Here is a 22,348-nt window from a genome sequence, read left to right as displayed (position 1 = left end):
ATCAAGGCAGCAAGTCAAGGGGTCAGTTGCAACCCAGCGGACATCGGAGGTCTGCAGTGCTCATTTCAGGAGGCGTGCTCCGGGTATGAGGCCGGACTAAGTATTGGACTACGGAACAGGTCCGAATCTGTCCGTGGGGCCAGGGAGGTTTTTAGGCAGGAGGGCAAAGGATGCATGTTGTTCTCAGAGTCGTTCTGATCGCCCATTGACTGATCTGTATGTGGTGGTCATTCAGCTCGGAGTGCTGGCAGGTGGAGCCCACCACATCACATCTGGGCACGTCTTAGGTCAAACCAACAAACACAATACTGGGGTTGAGTGTCTGAAAAGTTTCAGCCCTCCGTCCATCATCTTATAGTGTTTGCTTTTTCGCCCTAAGTTGTCAAGGTGTGCCCAGATGTGGGTTCCTTGCTCACTTTGCCACTGGATTCAAGCTAGCCTGGCTGATGAGGGTTGTTACCCTAAAACCGGTCCCAGGATGCTTGTTTTCGGTCCAGAGAAGACCTGGCTTGGGTGTTTGGACTGGACTGTTCCTGTGAGGAACATGGTCAAGACTGATTTGCATATGGCTGGGTCTAAACTGGTGTGGCGAAGTGAGCAAAAGAACGATGATGGAATCAACCAAGATCTAATAGTGACTGGGGGCGAGTATTTGAAAAGTTGCAGCGCTCCGTCCATCATCTTATGGTGTTTGCTTGTTGTAGTACCACCTGGTGGATATATTGTCCATCATCACCTGGGTCACCCTGTCCTTGATGGAAGGTAAGAAGGCCTTTAAGGCCAGTTAGATGGCTCTCAGTCCCAGAAGATTTATGTGGTGACACTGCTCCACCTGAGGCCTGCAATGACCCATCTCTTATTGCAGTAAGCTCAAGATAGGACAAGGAAAATGATGATGCATATCAGATTTGCATCGTCATCCACCATTTAAAGTCTTGAGATGCCTTAAGGGAGATGTGTATTCTGTCTGAAAGAAGCCCAAGCAGTACCAGAACCTTCAAGGCTGGAACCAAAGTTCTTGTCCAAAACATCAGTATAATAGTCTGAATGTTCCGGACTCAATGTGTGGGCAGGTAGGCCTTCAGAGTGGCAGTATCCAGACTGCGCCTGAGAGAGGGAATACTCTGTGCAGACTGGGGATGGAAGCTGGGCTCTTTGATGAAAAACTCCAAGGTGGACATTCATGGCACTGCTGCCTTTATGTTGTCCTAGACTAGCTACTGCTAGCCTACCTTCAGCAGCCAATTGTCAAGGTATGTGATCATGTGCACTCCCAAAATGCGGAGATGAACTTCAACAATAGACATGACAGTTGTAAAGACCCAAGGAGCCCACATAAGACAGAAGGACAGTACGGTATCTTGGTATTGGTCTGACTCTACCACAAAGAAGCTTTCTGTTGGACTGCTATAAAACACATGAAAGAACGCATCCTGCAAGTCAAGAGAAACTATCCAGTCCTCGGGTTTCTATGCCTGCTGAACCTCAGTAGCTGCCTTCATTTTGAACTTCTCCATTTTGAGGAAGGAGTTCAAGAGTCTAGAATTGGTTTTATTTCCCCCACCCTTCTTTGAGACCAGAAAGTATTAGGAGTAGCACCCCAGTCCTCTCTTTGCCTCCAGTGCCAGTTCTATCAAGCCTTCAGTGAGCATCATCATCATTTCCATTGACAGAACTATGGTGTAATCTGTCGCCGCCTGAGAGGAAAATGGAGGAATGTGGAAAGTGCACCCAGGAATGGAAGGGCATAACTAACTTAGATAATTTGAAAGACACATTAGTTCAATTTGAGGGAATTTCAGTAAGGCAGGCAATGTAGGAGTCTGCTGTGTATTAATCTCAACATGAGTTTGAATGGCAAACTACTAGGATTGGCTGTGGTGTCCGAGGAACAGGAGGATAAAGAGTGTTGTTGCTGTTGATGGCCTCGTCCCTTAGAATCTCCTCTACCTCAGGCATGACAAAAAGTTTGTGTGGCTTGATGTGGAGGCTGAGAGCTTTGTCGCTATTGCTACATGAGACCCCTCCAGCATCCTCTAAGCTTCTAACATTGTTGAAGGAGATTCCAACATTGTTGATGAAACAGGAGAACAAGCATAAGTATCCCCAATGAGAGGTCTTGCTGTCTTGTAAATCAGCCTTCTCAACAAAGAGCTTAGCTCCATCAAATGGCATGTCTTTTATGGAAGCCTTAAAATCTCCTTAGAATATAGTGAAAGACATTCAGACACGCTGTCTTAGAACAATGCTCGTACTCATACCATGGGCAAAATAACCCATAGTAGTGTCCAGGCCGGAACGTAGAATACATTTTGATCATCATGCACTGACTGAGCAAAGGCATTGTGCACGCGCTTTGGAAAAGCTAGCAAATGCCCGCATCCTGTTTCCCAAAGTGTTTGCATGAAACGACCGAGCAGACAAACTTAAGGTGCATGAATCAAAACTGGCAGAAGAAAAAACGTTCTTACCCACAGCATTGAATCTGTTTGACTCTTTGTCCAGTGGGCAAGTAGTTTGGGTTACTTTGGTCGTGGAGAGCTGTAAAATAAGGCTTTCTGGGGCTGGATGTTGCATCAAAAGGTTTGAATCACCTGGATCATCTGGCACTAGTCTGTGATGTCTCAAATCGGACCAACTCTTGGCTGCATCTGAAAATGGTTTTCATCAAGCATCCAGGACTGATTCAGCCAGGGCATCATTGAATGGTAATAGGTCTCAGAGGTGGATGGCCTAGGTTGCAAAATGTCCATGAGGATGTCAGCCTAAATTTCTTCTGTCTGGAGTGGTAATTCCAGGACTTCCTCTGCACTAAAAATCACTTCTGTAGATTAGGCACTTTCACCATAGGAGGCCATAAGGTTAAAAGAGGGTGGACGCTGGCAAGGCTTTGCACATCCAGATACAGGCCAGGATCTATATGGGTTAAAAGTAAATTATCTGCCTTCTTACATCACCCTCATCAAGCACATGTTGTAGGTTGTGAGCAACATCCAAATCCAACCCAAAATATGTGCTCCATCCTCCAGAAGTACTGTTGCTGAAACAGAGGGACTGAAGGACATCCTTCTGTGTATCCAGTATTTGCTAAGGTAATTTTGTACCTCAACACTGAATGGTTCAGACAGTAGCTGAAAATAGTACTGGATCCTAGTCAGGGGCCAGTGGGCAGATCGGGAGCTCATGCCACTGGAATCATAGCCTGCACTGCTGCAAGGGCAGAAGAAAGGGACTGTGGCATAATGGTGGCGGTCCTTCCCAGCACCGTTGAAGCAGACTGCCTTTGTCTGGGGTCTTTTGCCACTGGGGGAGGTTCAACTGGTGGAAGTCCAGCTGGAGGTTCTGACAGGTTCATGGGGCCAGTAGTGGCGCCAGATAGAGATGTGATGAACTTCAATTAATCAATCAAGGATTTATAGAGCGCAACTACTCACAGTAAGGGTTTCAAGGCGCTGCGAGGGGGCTGCTTATATATTAAATTAACTTAAATATCTGCAGCATGGGACTTCTGGGCATATAGCATCAAAGTTTACCAATGGACTGGAGTCATACAGCGAGGATAGAGTCAGGTGCTGCACCTGTCAACAATGTAATCTCCCCAAGGATCAATCACACTGCTTGTGTTTCTTCCTCAAATTGTCTTTCAGCTGTTCTTTCTACTTAACTTTAGACTCACCTAATGAGGGGGATTTCAGCCAAGGCTGACCTCGCTTCTTGTGTTATGTGATGTCAAGCTTGGCCACTGTGTCACTGTCTTCAGGTGCATCAAACAACACCTGTCACATGACTTAGGGTTATGCTTGGTGCCATGGCACAATAAGCAGATGCCATGTGAGTTGAGCACCAATATCTGCTTTTTAGACATTTTGCATGAATTGAAACCTGTTGTCTTCAGGGGGGTGACATACCTGCACTCTGCCAAAGATTAAGTATTTTCAAATTTGGTAAAAAACCAAAATTGGTAGGAGCGGAGTTCCAAATGTTTATCTTTGTATATGCAAAAAGAGAAAGTGACATTAGCACTCAGGTTGTGGTGCCTTTATGTGGCTCTATGTCGTCATGTCTGAGACAGACTGGAGCCACAACATAGATTGATGGCGCCACCTGACAGCACTGGAGCAGTGTGCTGGACCAATTGCACAAGTTGTCAAATGCAATCTGGCATCTAGGAAATTCACACAGTGAGGAATCTGCGGTTAGATGTATCCATCACAAAACAGTTTTTTATGTCTAATTGCAAGCCTATATCTCTCATCCCTTTGATCTAACAAACAGAGGGGATAATATCTTGCTAAGTGGTTTTTAAAGTACTTAGAACAAAATAATCTACTGGACAAGTAAAAGTTACACGTTATCAATGACGCCTTTCAGATCTAATGTAACTTAGGTGGAATGTGGAGTCCATTCTCTCCAATTTTGGTTAACATTTATAATTAACCTATGATTCTTCTTATTTATTCCTTTGGCCTGGACTGTGTGGCATACCCTGATGACTCTCAGCTTCTGTTTCACTTCGACCGTCATTCTGAAGAGATTCAGCAATTGTTGCTTAACAAGTCTCTCCCTTGTTGCTATCCGAACCTGGATGAGTAAAACATGTTAAAATTGAATGCAGACAAAGCAGAAATTTGAAATATAAATGAAATTTGAATGTGCTGCCCTGACTCTTTATGAAATGAAGGCTCTGGTCTGTAAATCTGGAGCCTCCACCTAACCCGGCCAATGTGGTAAAAAAAATGTAGGCCTTAAAATTAACAAAGACTTGTCCTTGCGGACACAAATTAATGCTATAGTGTCTGCATCTTCCTGAGAAAAATTCTTTGGGCCGTAAAACAAGTCTGGAGGTCCACGGACCGCCAGACTTGCGGGGGTGCGGAAGTAGCGGTTTTCAAACCGTCCTATTTTAACCATGGCGGTGGGGGAGCACTGGGACCACTGCAACCGGCAGTCATCCCAACTGAGTTTCGGGCAATAGCAGCTGCATCATCCATCCTTTTCAGGATTTACTATGTCAATGGCTATTTGGGCTTGCTTGAACAATTTTTGCTCAGGCTTCACTGATCTACACCATAGCAATAGGGCTAGTTCTTTGAATTCGAAAATTCAAGCACATCACCAAAGCCAGGTGTGTGTTGCCCTGGCTTCCAGTTAAGTAAAAGGTACTTTTTAAAGCTTTATGTCTGGCCAATAAAGCGATAGACAGTTCCGGTGCTCCCGCTTTCATGGCCTACATTACCAAATATATTGCTGGGCTTGTTTTGCGATGTGCCTGTCAAATTTGGTGTAATTCTGTTCAGGAGTTTTTGCAATAGCGCTGTCTAAATATATTCCATAGAAAATGCCTGGGGATTTTGGGAATCCGTGATATCATCAGTGAATTCATTTGAGATGTCATCAGTGATGTCATTGACCATGTAATGAGTGATGTAACATGTGAGGTCATAAGCAATGCATTGCAGGGCGCGAGTTAGAGTTAGCTTAGTTAACTATAACTGCTGAATTTCTTTGGTTTTGTACGAGTATAGCCTAACTACAACGTCTCCGTAAGCTCTGGTTTTTCAGTGAATTTCTAAGGTTTTTTAAAATTAAATTGGTGACTGGGTGTATGAGTGTCTGTATGGGTCTATGAGTGAGTGTGTACCTGAGCTGCCCTCATTTGGAAATAATGGGGCCGAGTCACAGAACTAACTTAAGACAAAATCCTAAACTTACTACTTTTGGTATTCACAGAAGTTAGGATTTTGTCTTAAGTTTGTCTTAAGACAAACTTAAGACAGACTTAAGACAGACTTAAGACAGACTTAAGACACACTTAAGACAGACTTAAGACAGACTTAAGACAGACTTAAGACAAACTTAAGACAGACTTAAGACAGACTTAAGACAAACTTAAGACAAAATCCTGTCTTAAGTCTGTCTTAAGTCTGTCTTAAGTCTGTCTTAAGTCTGTCTTAAGTTTGTCTTAAGTCTGTCTTAAGTCTGTCTTAAGTTTGTCTTAAGACAAACTTAAGACAAAATCCTAACTTCTGTGAATACCAAAAGTAGTAAGTTTAGGATTTTGTCTTAAGTCAGTTCTGTGAATCGGGCCCAATATATATAACCCAGGTCATAGGACGAACCCTTAGGAGCCCACACGCAAGGGTTCTCACTTTGAGGTTTTTGTCTCCCTGGGTCTGACTAGTTATAGAGCTGCATTTTACAAAATGCTGTACTATGTTGGAGATCGATTAATATATGTTCACTGGCATGAAATGTGATTGGATTGGTTAATGTATTCAAAAAAGTTCTTGACACTGTGCACTTTTATGGTTCATCAAACTGGAATAAAGTTAATATCGATCCATCAAGTGCGTAATGTCTTGGTAAGTACATAAGCATGAGTAGTGCCTTGTGATTGTATGATTGCAGAGGTAGTGCGTGTATGATTCTATGAGTGCAATTGCCAAGAAAACACAGCAAATACCGCATGTTTTTGACAAAGAGTAAAACACATTTATAGACATACTTTTTTTTTTTTTTTAAAAGGTTTTTATTAAACAGAAAAAAGGATACAAGCATGGGCCTACAACCACCAGGGCCGGCCGCTAGAATCAAAAAGGCTCACACAGTGTTAAAGTCATCAACCGACCCAAGGTCCCCAGCCCGTTACAGAAGCTTCGGATACTCCTAAGGGAATCAGGATACATACGTTTACCATAAATAACAACTAAAAACAAAAGGCGAGGCGTAGTGACATGAAGTGGGCGTCAGACTACAGCAGGGGGACCCTACATCCGACCACCAGATGGCGGTCAAGGGAAAGGAGGACTAAGAGGTCAGGGGGGGTCACGGGAGAGCCAGGTCTACACTCGGATATTCCAAATACGCAAGGAACCATCAAGGGTCAGGGGGACAAGGCAACCTCGGAAGTGTCCACCAGGGGGGGAGCACAGATATTTCCCGATACTGATTCCATTGCCCCCAGATTCTACCCCATGCCCCCGGTTTACCACGAGCCACATACACAGTCTTCTCCCTGAACATGCACCAGTCCATGTTCTCCTTCCATACAGACACAGTGGGCGGCCGCTGGGAACCCCAAAGCTGCGCTATATCTCTCTTGGCAATCATGTTCCCCAGGGCCGCCCACCGAGCCTGGGCCGCGTTATAATCATTGGGCTCCCACACATTCAGAACACAGCGACGCACCTCCGGCAACAGGGCGACCCCGGTGACTTGTCCCATTACCACATGCACCCGGCGCCAGTATTCCGCCACCTCGCGGCACTCCCAAAGGATGTGGAGAAAGGTGGCACTAAGCCCACAGCCCCGCTTACAGAGCCCGTCTTCAGAAAATCCCATCGAAACCAAACGGGGACCCGTCACGTACACCCGGTGGAGAATCTTAAGCTGGACCAGACGGAGACGGGCCGGGATGGCCACCTCCTTAGGGGACGACAGTGCGGACTGCCAGTCCTCGTCGTCCAGCTCCACCCCATCTCCCGTCCATGCCTCCCGAAGACGCACCAAGAGGTCAGCCCGATTATTAATAAGTTTTTTATAAATTAGAGAGATAGTGCTGTCAGGCACGTGACCATCGAGTATGCGGTCCTCGAGGGGCGAAGAAGCCGGGACCTTGGTCCCTACCCCAAAGACCGATAACAGGGCGTGCCGAACCTGGGCGTAGCGGAAGAACTCCCTTTCAGTAAGCTCGTATTCACTCTGGAGCGCCGCGAAGGTTTTAACCGCGCCCTTAATCCATAGGTCTCCCACTCTGCTAATACCGATCGTGTCCCAACGCTCAAAGCCTTTCGTTTTCCAGAGGCTTCCCAGTCGGTCGGAGGCAAATAAAGGAGTGGCACATGTTAAGCGCTCACTCCAGCCCATGGCTACATTAGCTGCCTTCCAGATCCTTACCGCAATCTTAGTAGGGCCCGTAAGGGTCCTTCCAGCCGAGCGGGAGTAAAGCGCCCTATTATAGTTACCGCCGGGAAGCAGGAATTTATCCATCTCATACGCCGGATTCAAGCCAGGCGCATACGTGGCATGGTTAATGGCCGATAGCTGTGAGGCCCAATAGTACCTTCTAATGTCGGGAAGCGCAATGCCCCCGTCGTACCAGGGGAGAGTAAGCTTTGCCAGAGCGATGCGCGCCCGCCCATCCCATACCAGTCTCCTCTGCAGGCTCTCCACCTCGCGAAAGTAGGCCACCGGAATAACGTCGAAGGAGTTTTGTAGTGCATAAAGGAATCTGGGAAGGGACATCATTTTAAACAGCGCTGCGCGACCAAGCGGGGACAAGGGCAGCTTACACCACCGAGCCGTATCCTCCCTCAAACGCCGAAGCGGAAGCAGGAGGTTCTGCTCATAGCGAACGGCCGGGTCCAACGAGACGTACACCCCCAGGTATTTAAAGCCGGACAGAGATAGTTGGATCGGAAGCCGAGGCGGCAAGAGGGGAGGGCCACCAGAGATAGGATAGACACAGGATTTAGACCAGTTAATCGTCAAACCCGAGTTTCTCCCAAAGGAAGTAAGAACATCAAAGAGAACATTAAGCGACTGTTGCGGCGAGGTGAGATACAAAAGAATATCATCCGCGTACAACGAGACCCGATCTTCGAAGCCCGGGGCCCACCGGATCCCTCTAATCGAGGGCTCCCAGCGGAGCCAGGCAGCGAGCGGTTCCAAGGCGAGAGCAAAGAGCAGAGGGGACAACGGGCACCCCTGCCTCGTACCCCTACCGAGAGCGAAAGGCCGAGAGACCCGCCCATTGACAACCACCTGAGCCATTGGTCCAGTGTAAAGAAGCTTCACCCAGCCAAGAAATCCCTCCCCAAAGCCGAGTTTGGTCAAGACAGCCCAGAGGAATGGCCACTCGATGGTATCAAAGGCCATCGTGGCATCCAAAGAAACCAGTACGGCTGGTTCGGAGAGGTACTCTGCCCTAGCGAGGGCGCCGTGGAGCCGCCGCAGGTTAAGAGCGGTGTTACGATGAGGGATGAAGCCGCATTGATCAGGATGGATCAGATCACAGATAACGCTCAGCAAACGATTGGCGAGGACTTTAGCCAGTATCTTAGGCTCGGCGTTTAATAGAGAAATAGGCCTGTAGGAGGCACAGCGGTCTCGTGGCTTACCTTCCTTGGGGATCACGACTATGGTAGCCAGACGCTGGTCGGCGGGAAGGGAACCCGTCTCGAGGGACTCCTGGAACATACGACGGAGGAAAGGCGCGATTTTATCCGGGCGCAACTTATACAACTCAATAGGCAGGCCGTTGGGACCCATAGCCTTGCCAGAGCGAAGGGACCGAATCGCAGTGGCAATCTCGTCAACAGACAAGGGGGTGTCCAGCTGTTCACGGTCCTCGACGGACAGGCCGGGCAAAGCAATATCCCGCAGCAGAAGGCGAGAATCTTCCTCATCCCTATCCGTCACCGGGGAGTACACGGCCCGGAGGTGGTCAGCGAAACACTCCACAATCTCACCAGGCTCAGTCACACACGCTCCATCCGAGGCCCGAAGCTCCGGGACCACACGATTCACTCTCTCCTTCTTGTCCAGCCAAGCAATCAATTTACCCGCCTTGTCCCCGGCGTCATACAATCTACCCTGCTGCTCCCTATACATAGTCTTGGCAGCATCAGTAACAAGAGACCTGTATTCAAACTGCTTCAAGCTGAGGGCATGGAGCCCGTCCGGAGTGACACCCGCCTCCAAGGCCGACTCCAGCCCCGAGATGTCAGTCTCCAGCTTCACCACTGCCTCACTCTTGATCTTCTTAGCCACCACTATCTGGGCGAGGGCGTGTCCGCGGAGCACGGTTTTAAAGGCTTCCCACAGGGACATTGCGGACGACACCGACCCCTCGTTTTCAAGGAAGTATTGGTCAATCGACTTGACCAAGCTGTCGCGAGTCGTAGGGTCTCGCAGGTACCAAGGGTTAATGGGAGCGATCCGCCCTACAGACCGCGACCCGGTGTCAAAGAGCAGCCACAGCGGGGAATGATCAGAGATACCCCGCGCCAGGTGCCTAACCTCTCGAATTCGAGCAGTCTGGGCCGCGGGCATAAGGAAATAGTCTAATCTGGAAAGACTCCCATGCGCCCCAGAGTGAAAGGTGTACTGACATTGTGTCGGATGCATCAATCTCCAACTATCTACCAGACCGAAGGTCTCCAATAGTCCGCCGAGCCATGCCTGGGCAGCGGGGAGGGCCCTGGGCGGGTGACGATCCAGGTCACCCGAAAGCACCGAATTGAAGTCCCCGCCCATAAGCAAAAGACTGTCGGGAAGTTCCAGCAGCATTCGACCCAAGTCCGAAAAGGTGGAGTTCTGGAGGCCCGGGGGGACGTAAACTGAGACCAAGGAAAGGGACTGCCCCTCCCACCTCCCAGTCAGACCCACATAGCGCCCTCTATCATCCGAGACTACCCTGGTGATCTCCAACGGAAGTGAGGATCGCAGGAGAATGCCCACCCCTCTAGAACCTGTGGTGAAACCAGAATGAGCCACGAGGCGGTATCCCCCCCTATTCATTGCATGACAAACATTACCAACCAGATGCGTCTCCTGTAAAAACACCACATCAGGAGCCAGACGACGCAAATACTGCAGCACAACACCCCGCTTGATACGGTCACCCAACCCATTGACGTTCCATGACATCAACCTCAACCCGTCCCCCCCCATCCCCTCCAGTAGATCAAAGGTCCCCCAGCCAGTAGCACAGCCCCGGAAACTGGACAAAAGTCAATACCTCGCCCTGAAAACAAAAAACACACATCAAAACAACTCCCCCCACCCCCCAACCCCCCCCCAAATCCAACTCCCCCCACCCTGCACCCCTGCGGTCCAAAAAACCCCCCCAACTTGCAGTGTGCCTGTCGCCCTACTAACCCCATTCTACGAAAAGACCCCGGAGGAGGAAAGGGACCCGTCCCCGCCCGCCCCCCACACAGGTCATAGTAAGACAAAATGAACAAAGGAAGTAAAACCCAGCCGAACAGTGCAAAATGGCAAAGTCAAGGACCAAAAGTCACTCCAAAGGGGACCCGTCACCTTCGGTACCGGCAGAGGGCCCAGGCCGGTTACCCCTGTCCGGCAGCGAGTCCAGCCAGTCACTCACAGTCGCGGGAGAGTCAAAAAAGGCAGTCCGACCCTCGTGTTCCACTCGAAGTTTTGCGGGATAAAGCATAGAGTACTTAAGGCCCAGGTCACGGAGACGACGCTTCACTCCCTGGAAACCCATCCGCTGTTTCTGGACAAGTTGGGTGAAGTCCGGATAAAAGTTAATTGACGAGTTCTCATGACGAACCGGGCCGTGGACCCGTGAGGCCTGCAGAATCGCATCTCGGTCTCTATAGTGGAAAAGTTTGGCTACAATAGGCCTCGGGGGGGCCCCTGGCCGCGGTCGACCGCCCGGAACTCGATGGGCCCGCTCCACGGCAAAGAACTTACTTAGGCCAGCGGGGGCCAGCTGTTGGAGGATGAGTTCCTCAACCAGGAGGTCAACCGGGCGGTTGTCGGAGGACTCCGGTACGCCTATGACACGGATGTTATTGCGTCGGGCTCGTTCCTCGAAGTCCTCCAGCCGCCGGGCCATCTGATCGTTGGCCATCTTGATGTCGCCAAGAGTGGTCTGCAGGTCCAATACATCCGCACCAAGGGTGGAAGTCCGCACATCGAGCGCTTGAACCCTCTCGTTGGTTTTAGAGAGATCCGCCCGAATTAATGTGACATCGATTGCCACCGTGTCGATTTTACGGGCCAAGGCCTCGTACTGCGTGGCGATGGTCTCCCTGATGCCATCAATGGCGCCCATGATGTCCTGCAGGGACAGCTCCGGAGAGACGGACGTGCCACCACCGGCAGCGTCTGGGGGGGCGCCGGCAGCTCCAGGGGACCCTCTGCCATGAGTGTAGCGGTCCATGTTGTTCGCCTGGACCGCCCCCCCGCGGAGGGAAGCTTTAGTCTTACGCCCCTCGGGGCCCCCCTTGCCCCCCATTTGGGCCACGCTCACCGAAGGGGACCGTCGATCAAGGGTCGAATGGGCACCGGCACCGCAGACGGGTGCCTTACCAGAGTCCGGAATATAGCGGTGTGAGGGGACCCAAGGCAATGGGCACACTAGTAGCAGGCGGAGACAAAGGCCTCACGCAGAGGCCTAGGAAACACCCAGCCACACCAAGCGATTCCGCCGTCCAGCCCCTTTAAAGTCCAAAAGTGAAACCGAAAGTGATGGAGCGGTCCCTGGCACAGCGCTGTAGCCGCTGTTGTTCAATTACGCCCCGGCTCCACAGTTCGCCCTCGCACCGGGCACCGCCGTCGGGTGGGTCCCAAAAGTTAAGACCACGATAAATCAGGATTCCCAGGTCCGATTCGATTTCTGAAAGGAGATCCGTGTTCAGCCAGCCTTCATCTTCCAGATTCCGTAAACTATATCAGGATAATCTCAGGATAAATTCCGAGGAGCAGCGAGGGTCCGGGGAGCCCTGTGCTCACGCGACCATCTTGGATGCGCGCTAGGCTCCTCCTCATTTATAGACATACTTAACCAAAAGTTTCAGTCTAGCTGTTTAGTAAGACATTAAGAAATGCGTTACTTACCTGTAACTGCAGTTATCCAGTATTGGTATCTTTCATAGATTCACATGCCTGAATCATTCCCCGTCGTCGGGATGGGAGTCCCCGGTATATAAGAAAAGTAATGTCTCACTAGACATATAGAGAGTTAGGCCAAAGACCTCACATTAGTAAAATATCCAGGTCCTTTTGTAATGAGGACCAAACTCTAGAGACCAACCAATCAGCTATCACCACCCTCTGGAACCTTCCTGGAAGGAGCTCTAGTCCCTCAGATTTCCGTAAGCACAGTGCTAAGTAGATGTATCACTGAGAGAATTAGGTGAGCCCTTCCAGGGGAGGTGGGTGGGTTGCATGTGAATCTATGAAAGATACTAATACTGGATAACTGCAGTTACAGGTAAGTAACGCATTTCTTATCCAGTAATAGGGTGTCTTTCATAGATTCACATGCCTGAATCAGAGTAGTAAGCAATGATAGGCACACGGATGGAACAGAATGTACAAGTTCACCAGATAATAACATATCAATGTGAAAATAGAAACTAACAAATTGCAATAAAAGGAAAACAGTAGAGAACACAATGGAGAAATGTGCGTGTAAAAAGAAAGGATGGTGGGATGAAAAGAAGGCTCACCTCTAGTGAAATAGATGACGTAACACCACCTGTCCCACTGCAGCATCCTTCATGAGTTCCGTATCCAAGCAGGAATGCTTGTTAAATGTATGCAGCGTCTTCCATGTTGCCGCTCTGCAAATGTCTGTGATAGGCACACCTGCAAAGAGTGCCATGGAGGTAGAAATCGCCCTAGTGGAATGGGCATGAACCGTCGAGTGCAAGGGTTGGCCCGCTTGCTGGTGACAGAAAGTAATAGCGCCAGAGATCCACCGAGAAATACTCTGTTTAGTAAGTGGAAAACCTTTCCTAGGTAGACTGTAAGCCACAAAGAGTTGGTTGGATTTGCGGAACGTCTTTGTCCTATCAAGGAAGAATTTAAGGCAGCGCTTAAGATCCAGTGAATGCAGAGCTCTTTCTGCTGCTGTTTGAAGATTTGGAAAAAAGGTTCGTAAGACTATAGGCTCATTAAGGTGAAAGTCCGACGGGACTTTAAGTACAAACTAGGGATTATTCTGAAGTATAACCCTATCATGTTTGAATTGAAGAAAAGGGTCTTGAATTGAGAATGCATGAAGCTCGCTTACTCGCCTTGCAGATGTAAGGGCTAGAAGGAGTGCTGTCTTCCAAGAGAGAAACTTGAGGTCGGCTCTGTGTATCGGCTCAAAAGGGTGTTTCATAAGCTGAGCAAGAACGATGTTGAGTCGTCAAGTTGGAGGTGGAGACTTCACAGGAGGGAAAGTCCTAAACAGACCCTTGAGAAATTGATTAATCAGTCTATTTGACCAAAGTGAAGGGCCTGTAGAAGATCTCCTGAAACAGGATATCGCTGCCAGGTGAACTTTAATAGAGGCATGAGCAAGACCTGAAGTCACCAGATGGAGAAGGTAAGGCAATATTTGCTCTGGAGAAGAAGTGAAAGGGTGTACATTCGCAGACTTACACCAGATGCAGAATCTTTTCCATTTCAAGGAATATGTCTTGTGTGTACTGTCGGCTCAAGCCCGAGCCAGAACTGTCCTGCAGTCTGGAGGAATGTCTAGGCCATGGAACTCTCGGGACTCAGGAGCCAAGCTGATAATTTGAGAGATGCTGGATCCGGATGTCGGACTTGCTACCGGTCCATTGTGAGGAGAGAGGGAAAAGGTTTCAACGGAATTGGCGGTTCCAGGTAGAGAAGATGGAGCTCCATGAACCAATGCTGGCGAGGCCACACTGGCGCAATCAGGATCAGTGTGCAGGGTTCTGCCTTCAACTTCTTGAGGACCCTGGGAATCAGGGGAATCGGGGGAAAAGCGTAAGCAAAGACGTTGAACCATGCTATCGAAAATGCATTCCCTAGAGATCCCCGTTGGGGATGCCAGTTTGTGAAGTTTTGGCATTTGGCGTTGTGCTGGGTGGCAAATAGATCCAAGACAGGTGTGCCCGATTGAGAGAATATGCTGTTGAGAGTCTGCTGGTTCAACTCCCATTCGTGACATGTTGTTTGTTGCCTGCTTAGTGAATCGGCCAGCACATTGACTGTTCCTGGAACATATTCCACTCTTAGGGAAATGTTGTGTTGAAGTAACCAGTTCCAGATCTGTTGAGATTCGTGAGAGAGTGGCAGTGAACGAGTAACCCCCTGCTTGTTTAGGTAGTGCATTGTCGTAGTATTGTCCGTCCAGACAAGCACCAGAGAACCTTTGATCCTGGGAAAGAACGGCAGGAGGGCCAGATAAACAATTCGTAGTTCAAGGAGGTTTATGTGAAGCTTCAGTTCGGAAGGAGACCACTTTCCGCTGATCCGGAGTTCCTGGAGGAAAGTTCCTCAACCCTCCAGGGACGCATCCGTTGTGATTATGTGTGGAGAGGCTTGAAGTAAGAAGGGCAGGCCTTGAGAAAGATTCCGTGGACGAGTCCACCACTGTAGAGCAGTGACCATCTGAGGGGTCACCTGAACGACATTGTCGAAGGATCCTTCGGCTTGAATCCACTGAGTGGAGAGTGATTCCTGGAGAGGACGCATGTGGAGGCGACAGTAGGGAACCAGCAGAATACAGGATGACATCATCCCGAGAAGAGATTTGAACAGGGCCCTGAGAGAAACTTCCTGGATCTTATGCGGTTCGCCAAGTGAAGAAGTTTGCACTGTCGCTCTTGTGACGGCAAAGCTTTCTTCTGCTTTGTATCGAGAATAGCACCCAGAAAAGTTATCCGTTGAGAAGGTTGTAGGAAGGATTTGTTTGGATTGAGAGTGAGCCCCAGGCGACTGAAAAGCTGTAGACAGGCGTTGGAAGATCTGTTCGCGCCGCCTAGAGAAGGTGCCTTGACAAGCCAGTCGTCGAGATAGGGAAAAACTTGGTGACGTTGCTGCCTGATGTATGCAGCCACTGGAGAAAGGCATTTTGTGAAAATGCGAGGAGCTGACTTGAGTCCAAAAGGCAGGACTCGGAATTGGTAATGTCTGCCTGCCACAGCTAACCTCAGACATTTTTTGTGATTCCTGTGGATAGGGATATGAAAGTAGGCATCTTGAAGATCCAAAGATACCATGTAGTTGTTTGCATTGAGAAGTTGCAGTATTTCTCGAATGGTGACCATTCGAAACGACTGTTTCTTTAAGAACTTGTTGAGACTTCTCAAATCTAGGATTGGTCTCCATTTCTTCTCCTTTTTGCGCACCAAGAAAAAACGGGAGTAAAAACCTTTCCCCCGCTGACGAAGAGGAACCCACTCTATAGCACCTTTCTGGATCATTATTGAGATTTCCAGGAGTAAAAGGCGCAGATTCTTGTGAAGCATAGGTCAAGGAGGGGTCTGCGGAGGGGTCTGCGGAGGGGTCTGCGGAGGAGTCTGAACGAACTCCAGTGAGTGTCCAATTGTACCAGTTGAAGAACCCAACGGTCCGTTGTTATTTGTTTCCGATTGTGTAAAAAGTGGGACATTTTTCCTCCTACTTTGGAGGGCGGAGAGGAAATGGAGACCGGCGGTAGAGAAAAGTCATTGACGCCAGGCGGAATCCATCTGTCGTCCGCCCTTTCCGCGAAAGGAGGACTTATTGTATGGAGATTGCTGCTGTTGGCGCTGTTGAAATTGTGGCCGATATTGCTGGTTGGAGGAGGAATAGGAAGACCGATATTGTTGGTAGTTTCCTCTAGTGGAAGATTGTCCTCTACCCCGTGAGCCTCGAAAAGGGCGTTTTTTAAATTGAAGGGTACCCAAAGCCCTGGCCATGCCTGTATCCTTATTTATGCCTTGAAGGGCTTCATCAATATGAGTGCCAAAAAGAAGTTGACCATCATAAGGCATGTCTAGAATCTTCGTCTGGATTTCCGGCCGGAATGCTGTTGCCTTAAGCCAATCTTGGCGTCGGAGGACCGCAGCCCCAGCCAGTTGGCGGAAACCAGTAGAGGCGATGTCCATCGCACAATCTATGATTTCTGAAGCCGAACGTTCGCCCTCTAACAAAATTTTCTTTGCCTCCTCTTTCGAGTCGTCCGGCAGGGCCTCCAAGTATGGTGCAATGTCGGCCCACATCTGCCTGTTGTAGCGCCCCAATAATGCTAAAGAATTAGACGCACGCACCGTTAATGCCGACATGGAAGAAAAATGATTCCCAATATTGTCTAGGCATCTGCCCACCCTATCTGAGGGGCTGAAAGCGGAGCAGAAGGGTTTTTAGATCTCCGCTGAGCTGCCTGAGTGATGACGGAATCAGGCTTGGGATGTCCGGTAAGACAGGCTGGAGCGGTGTCTGGAGCTCTGTACTTCTTGTCCAGACGAGGCAACACTGGGGGAACCATAGAAGGATTCTGCATGGCTTTAATGCCTTGATCCCAGATGTAGTCTATGATAGGCACAGATCTCACTGATGTCTTAAAAAGTTCCTTGAAGTCGTAAAGGAAACAGTCTTGCTGGTGAGAAGGCATAGGAATTTGGAAACGCTGTGCAGCCCTTTCTAAAACATTATGGAAACCTCCAATATCCTCAGGAGGCGAATCTGCTTGAGGAGGCACTGGAGACGCTGGAAAAGGGATAACGTAGTCGTTCCACTCATCATGAGTTGATTGGGAATCATGAACCTCTCCGTCTTCCTGTTGTTCATCCTCCTCATTATCTGTGGAAGGGGGAGTTGGAATTGTGACAGGCACAGACTGTGGAGGCGGAGGCGGAACCTGTAACCTTGGTGGCGGAGAGAGAACTGGGGCAGAAGGCGAAGCAGAAGTAGGGAATCTATGCTTGTAGTCGGAAAGTAAAAACTGGAGGTCAGAAACCAAAGACGCAGGGAGACAAACCATGGGTGGTTGGCGCAGATAGCTGTCGTCTGGATAATATGCCTGATCTTCTGTGTCTTATTCGTCAGTCTGAATCCTCCTGGTACTTGACATGAAGTTCAGAGGGACTTGTTGCAGTCCTGAACATGCTGTCCTCGTCTGAATCCTCCTCCTCGTCCAAAAGGTGAGACGGAGGCAATGGCTGGACCCTGCTAGGTGAGGTAAGGGAAGGCGTCAGCGTGCGTTTAGTGATCTTGAGGTGAACATATGCACTGTCCACTTTTGACTTTGGTGTCGTCGACGAGGCCGTCGTCAGTGTAGTCGTCGTCGATGAGGAAACACCAACGGACACAACCGATGGTAATGTCGACGAAGCCCACGTCCACGGAGCCTTCGTCGACGATGGGAGAGACGTCGATGGAACACTCCTCGTCAACGTATTCGTCGATGCGCTCATCGTCGAGCGTGGCGTCGACACTGTCTTGGACGTCGACGACGATTTTTTAATCTTGATCGTCGACGACAATGGCATAACAGCCATCGACAATGACATCGATGTCGTCGACGAGTTTGATGCTGAAGACGCCAAGAGTGTAGAGACTGTCGTCGTCGACGAGATTACTCCCACAGCTGCAGAAGGTGATTTCGGCGGCTTCGAGGCCACCGTCGACAAGGTGGTTGTCGACAGGGCTGAAGCAGGCATTTTAAAGGTGTGTAAAATCCTTGGCGGAGGATCCTTGGTTGGTAAAGTCTGAAGTTTTGTATCTGAAGACTTTTTCTGCGTCTTCTTTTGAGGGGGCTGCGAAGAAGGACCTGGAGAAGCATCTGTGGACCTTTTCTGTGAGGTTTTTTGAAGACTTTGTTGAGCCCTCACTCTCCTCAGAGGACAAGGGGTATTCTTTGTGCTTAAGCCTTTGCAGCCAAATTAAAAGCCATCCCTCGCAGTCTTTAAAAGTCTTTGATGAAAAGGTACGACATACCTTACAGTCCTTGGAGGAATGGTCCAGATAAAGACAGTAGAGGCAGTCTTTATGCTGGTAGTCGACATGTAGACTCTTCTTATTGCAGGAAGCACAGGGCCTAAAAAGGCCTTTCTTAGGAGCGTCTGACATGAAGACAGAGAAGACTTCACTCAGAAGAAGTAATTCTAAAGAACAAAACCACTTGAATTCCAAAAACAAGGAAAAGCTGAGCAGAGCTCAGTGGAGACTCCCTTAGCACGACGTGCGGTAGAAAATCTGAGGGACTAGAGCTCCTTCCAGGAAGGTTCAGAGGGTGGTGATAGCTGATTGGTTGTTCTCTAGAGTTTGGTCCTCATTACAAAAGGACCTGGATATGTTACTAATGTGAGGCCTTTGGCCTATCTCTCTATATGTCCAGTGAGACATTACTTATCTTATGTACCAGGGACTCCCATCCCGACAACGGGGAATGATTCAGGCATGCGAATCTATGAAAGATACCCTAATACTGGATAATTTAACTTATTCATTTGTCGAAAAAATGACATCAAAAACGCATTTTCCTTGTTCATGGTGACACCGGAGATCGCAATGACGTCGGTAGTCGCAAATACTAATGACAAAGTGTAAAACACATACATAGACATATTTTACATAAAGTTTGAGTCTAGCAGTTTAATAACATATTGGTTTAACTTTATTTTAACAATGAATTTTGTTAAAACCATTGTGGATTGCAGAGCTCCTCACCTCATGATTGTGCACTCTGGTGGAAACTATCTAGGCACACTAAGTGGGGTAGGGCTAGACATTCTAATGAAGGATACCTTTGCAGAACTGATGTCAATTTTCCCTCACACTGTCTTGGAGTACTCTAATATATGCCAAAGACAGAAATGGAAGTGGTCAAATCATTCTGTCCACAGATTGACAAAGGCAGGAAACAAGTTGATAAAACTGTTTCTGCATTCCTCAGAGACCATCGCTTGGGCTGTATCTATAACAACAATCTGCCCTTTGACTGCATGGCATTTATAGAAATGATGGTGTGTACTTTACAGATGAAGGCAACAGGGTGTTTCTAAGTAACGTGAAACTCTGCATCCGGACTTATGTATAGCAGCCATATACACACTACCAACACAATGGCTCTTATCAGAGCCACCAGCCGCGTCTGTGTAGGTAACATCGGCGGGGTGGTGGGGCCGCATGGGGGGGATTTCAAGGGATGATGCTGAGGGAAAATTAATTATTTAATTTTCCTTCAGCATCGTCCCTCGAAATCCCCCCCCCCCCAAACCCGGCCCCTCTGCCCCACCGCTGCAACCTGCACAGACCGCAGCTGAGAGCCACCCTAGAACTAGAAGCCGAAATATTGTGATGTTTTTTTCTGAAGGTTTTTTTCCTTTAGTGTTTAACAATCTTTGCAACGACATCGTAATCCCTGCAGACACGTTGCAAAAACGGAAACCAAAAGCAGACATTCAATGACCACCAACACATCCAAAAATAATGTCAAAAAATCCATTCTGAACATTGCCCTACATATATTACTATATACATACTTCTTTCAAAGCATGTTTAAACTGTTATTTTTGTACTAAGTTTCTTTATAAACAATCTTTCAGACCTATTTTCCATTTTCACGGTTATTCAGGACGTTGCGATGACGTCGTTAATTGCGACGATCGTGCCTTTTCCATAAAGTGAAAACATATACATGCACACACATTACAGTATTTTACACACCAGAGGATTTTTACTGTACACTTCAAACTTATGTTTTTCTAGTGTATTTCTAGAACAACCATATCTGAAACCTATTTCCGTTCTCACTGTGACTACGGCGATCACAGTGACGCCCATGGTTACGTCACAAAAGCAGAAAGCAAAAGCAGGTTTTCAATAGCCACTACCACATTCAAAAATTATAACTATATAATGAATTCCAACCATCACAATAGATAACTCACTAAATAAATAACTCTATAAAAAAGTTATCAATATCTCAATATGTCTATAACAATGCACAATGACGTCGATAGTTGCGATGTCCCCATGATAATACGTGGGGGTCGCGCTGACAGTCACGGCGTCATTGCGAATATCGCGCATGATTAAAAACATCTATTTTGGAAACATAACTTGTGTCACTAACACCATTTCTCAACCATGGGGTCAGAGTATCTCCACCCTGACCCTTTATTTGGGCTTTCATACACATTTTCAGCCCCGGGAACCATTCCCGATAGATAAAATGGTGGCCGCATCTTTCTATTCAGGTTGCGTCCAGCCAATCATAGCATTAGTGTTGGTGCGTACATCCGCGATTCACTGAGAAACCTTCCGAAATATCCATGGCCAGAGATAGCACCATAATTGTAAACTTACCTTTCTCAAAAACTACTGAACAGATTTACACCAAATAAGCAAAAGGCACTTCCTTGAACCTACATCTACCTCCCAACCAAATTTTGTGTAAGCTCGTTTAGCGGATTAGGCTGTAGAGGTGGCTAAAGATTCCTATGGGAATTAACATTAATACGCAACCTTATTTTGCACCCCTAATTCTAGTTCCCCACTGCATGGCTCACCACCAAACTTTGCATACCAGTAGTACCCACTGTGACACTTTTTTGGCAAAATTTCATGCAGATTGGTCAAATGACGCCAAAGTTATAGCCAAGTCCTATGGAAACTGGGTCCTAAATATATATATATATATATATATACATATATATATTATATATTATATATATATATATATACACACAGATAGATAGATATAGATAGATATATATAATATTCACCAGTTATAGTTAGCAGCACTAACTATAACTTGCGCTCCCGCAAAGCACTGCTTATGATCTCACATATGACATCACTCATGTCATATTCCATGACATCATGTATGACATCACTGATGACATCTCCAATCACATCATTGATGACATCACTCATGACATTATCAATTACATCATCCAATGAGTGTGCTAGTTTGGTTTTTAGTTTACAAAGTGGCATGCAACTCCCATATTACCTTTCTACCTATATTTGTACAGCCGGGGTTCAGCTAATGGGTGTAATCATTTACAAAAAGCCTGTACTACTAATGCACCATAGGTGTGCTCAGGTATTAAAGACGTTATCTATGTTTGCATCGAAGAGTATCCGTGTGCAGGTGACAGTTGACAACTTGAGTCCATTATGTCAATACAAGTTTTTACACTCTGTAGAAAAAGTTTGCAATAGGGTAAAGATTCTACATACACCACACTAAGTATTGCAAGAACCCTTTAGTTAATAGACAAAATTGTATTAGCATGACAATTGCTACGTAACATAGAAGACTGCCATTGGGATCCACAATTGAGATACAAATGTTGAATCAAATATAATCTAGATTTTATATCTCTACAGTGGATATAAAAGAATCTGACTCCTTCCCCGTAACATTGGGAAGACATTTGACCAGTCTCATAATGAATCTCTTTCATGTGAAGCATACCAGGTTCAATTGCTTGAATGCAGATTTAAATACTGGATCTCTCATGATTAGTCCCAAATGAAAATTATTTTTAAATGTGTGTATTATGATGATTCTTCATTCCAAATTGTTTTTAAAGTAGTTTTCACGGGGAAAGATATATGGAATAGTATCTCCTCTATGTTTAGGGTCATGATTGTACAAGTAATATCGTGAGGTGGTGGGGCACATGCACTTTGAGAAAGGCTGTAGCCGAAACACGTCAGTGCATTATAATCTGCTGTTCTTTTACACAGTACCTGGATTGCCTGCCTGTTTTTCAGTTTTGGCTGATGGAAGTTGACTATATATATATAGTGTGCCTGGTGGAATCTATATTCAGTGCTGCCTATTACCATTGACATTGAGACCTTTTCTTTCAAGAGACTTTATTTTACTGTCTATTGTTTATGTTTCGGT

General features: G+C 47.5%; 2 protein-coding genes across 2 annotated transcripts in view; one reads left to right on the top strand and one right to left on the bottom strand.

Annotated features, from left to right (window-relative positions):
* GJA3 (gap junction protein alpha 3) overlaps window positions 1–22,348 on the top strand; it is a 654,666-nt gene that overhangs the window by 188,866 nt on the left and 443,452 nt on the right. The window lies entirely within an intron of this gene.
* Window positions 1–22,348, bottom strand: part of LOC146802009 (gap junction beta-2 protein-like) — a 399,391-nt gene that overhangs the window by 375,949 nt on the left and 1,094 nt on the right. The gene's annotated exons all lie outside the window — the stretch shown is intronic.

The sequence above is a fragment of the Triturus cristatus genome, chromosome 8 (genome assembly GCF_964204655.1).
Source record: "Triturus cristatus chromosome 8, aTriCri1.1, whole genome shotgun sequence".
NCBI classification, from domain to species: domain Eukaryota; kingdom Metazoa; phylum Chordata; class Amphibia; order Caudata; family Salamandridae; genus Triturus; species Triturus cristatus.
The sequence above is the reverse complement of the archived record's forward strand: the minus strand, read 5'-3'. Positions and strand labels throughout refer to the sequence as shown.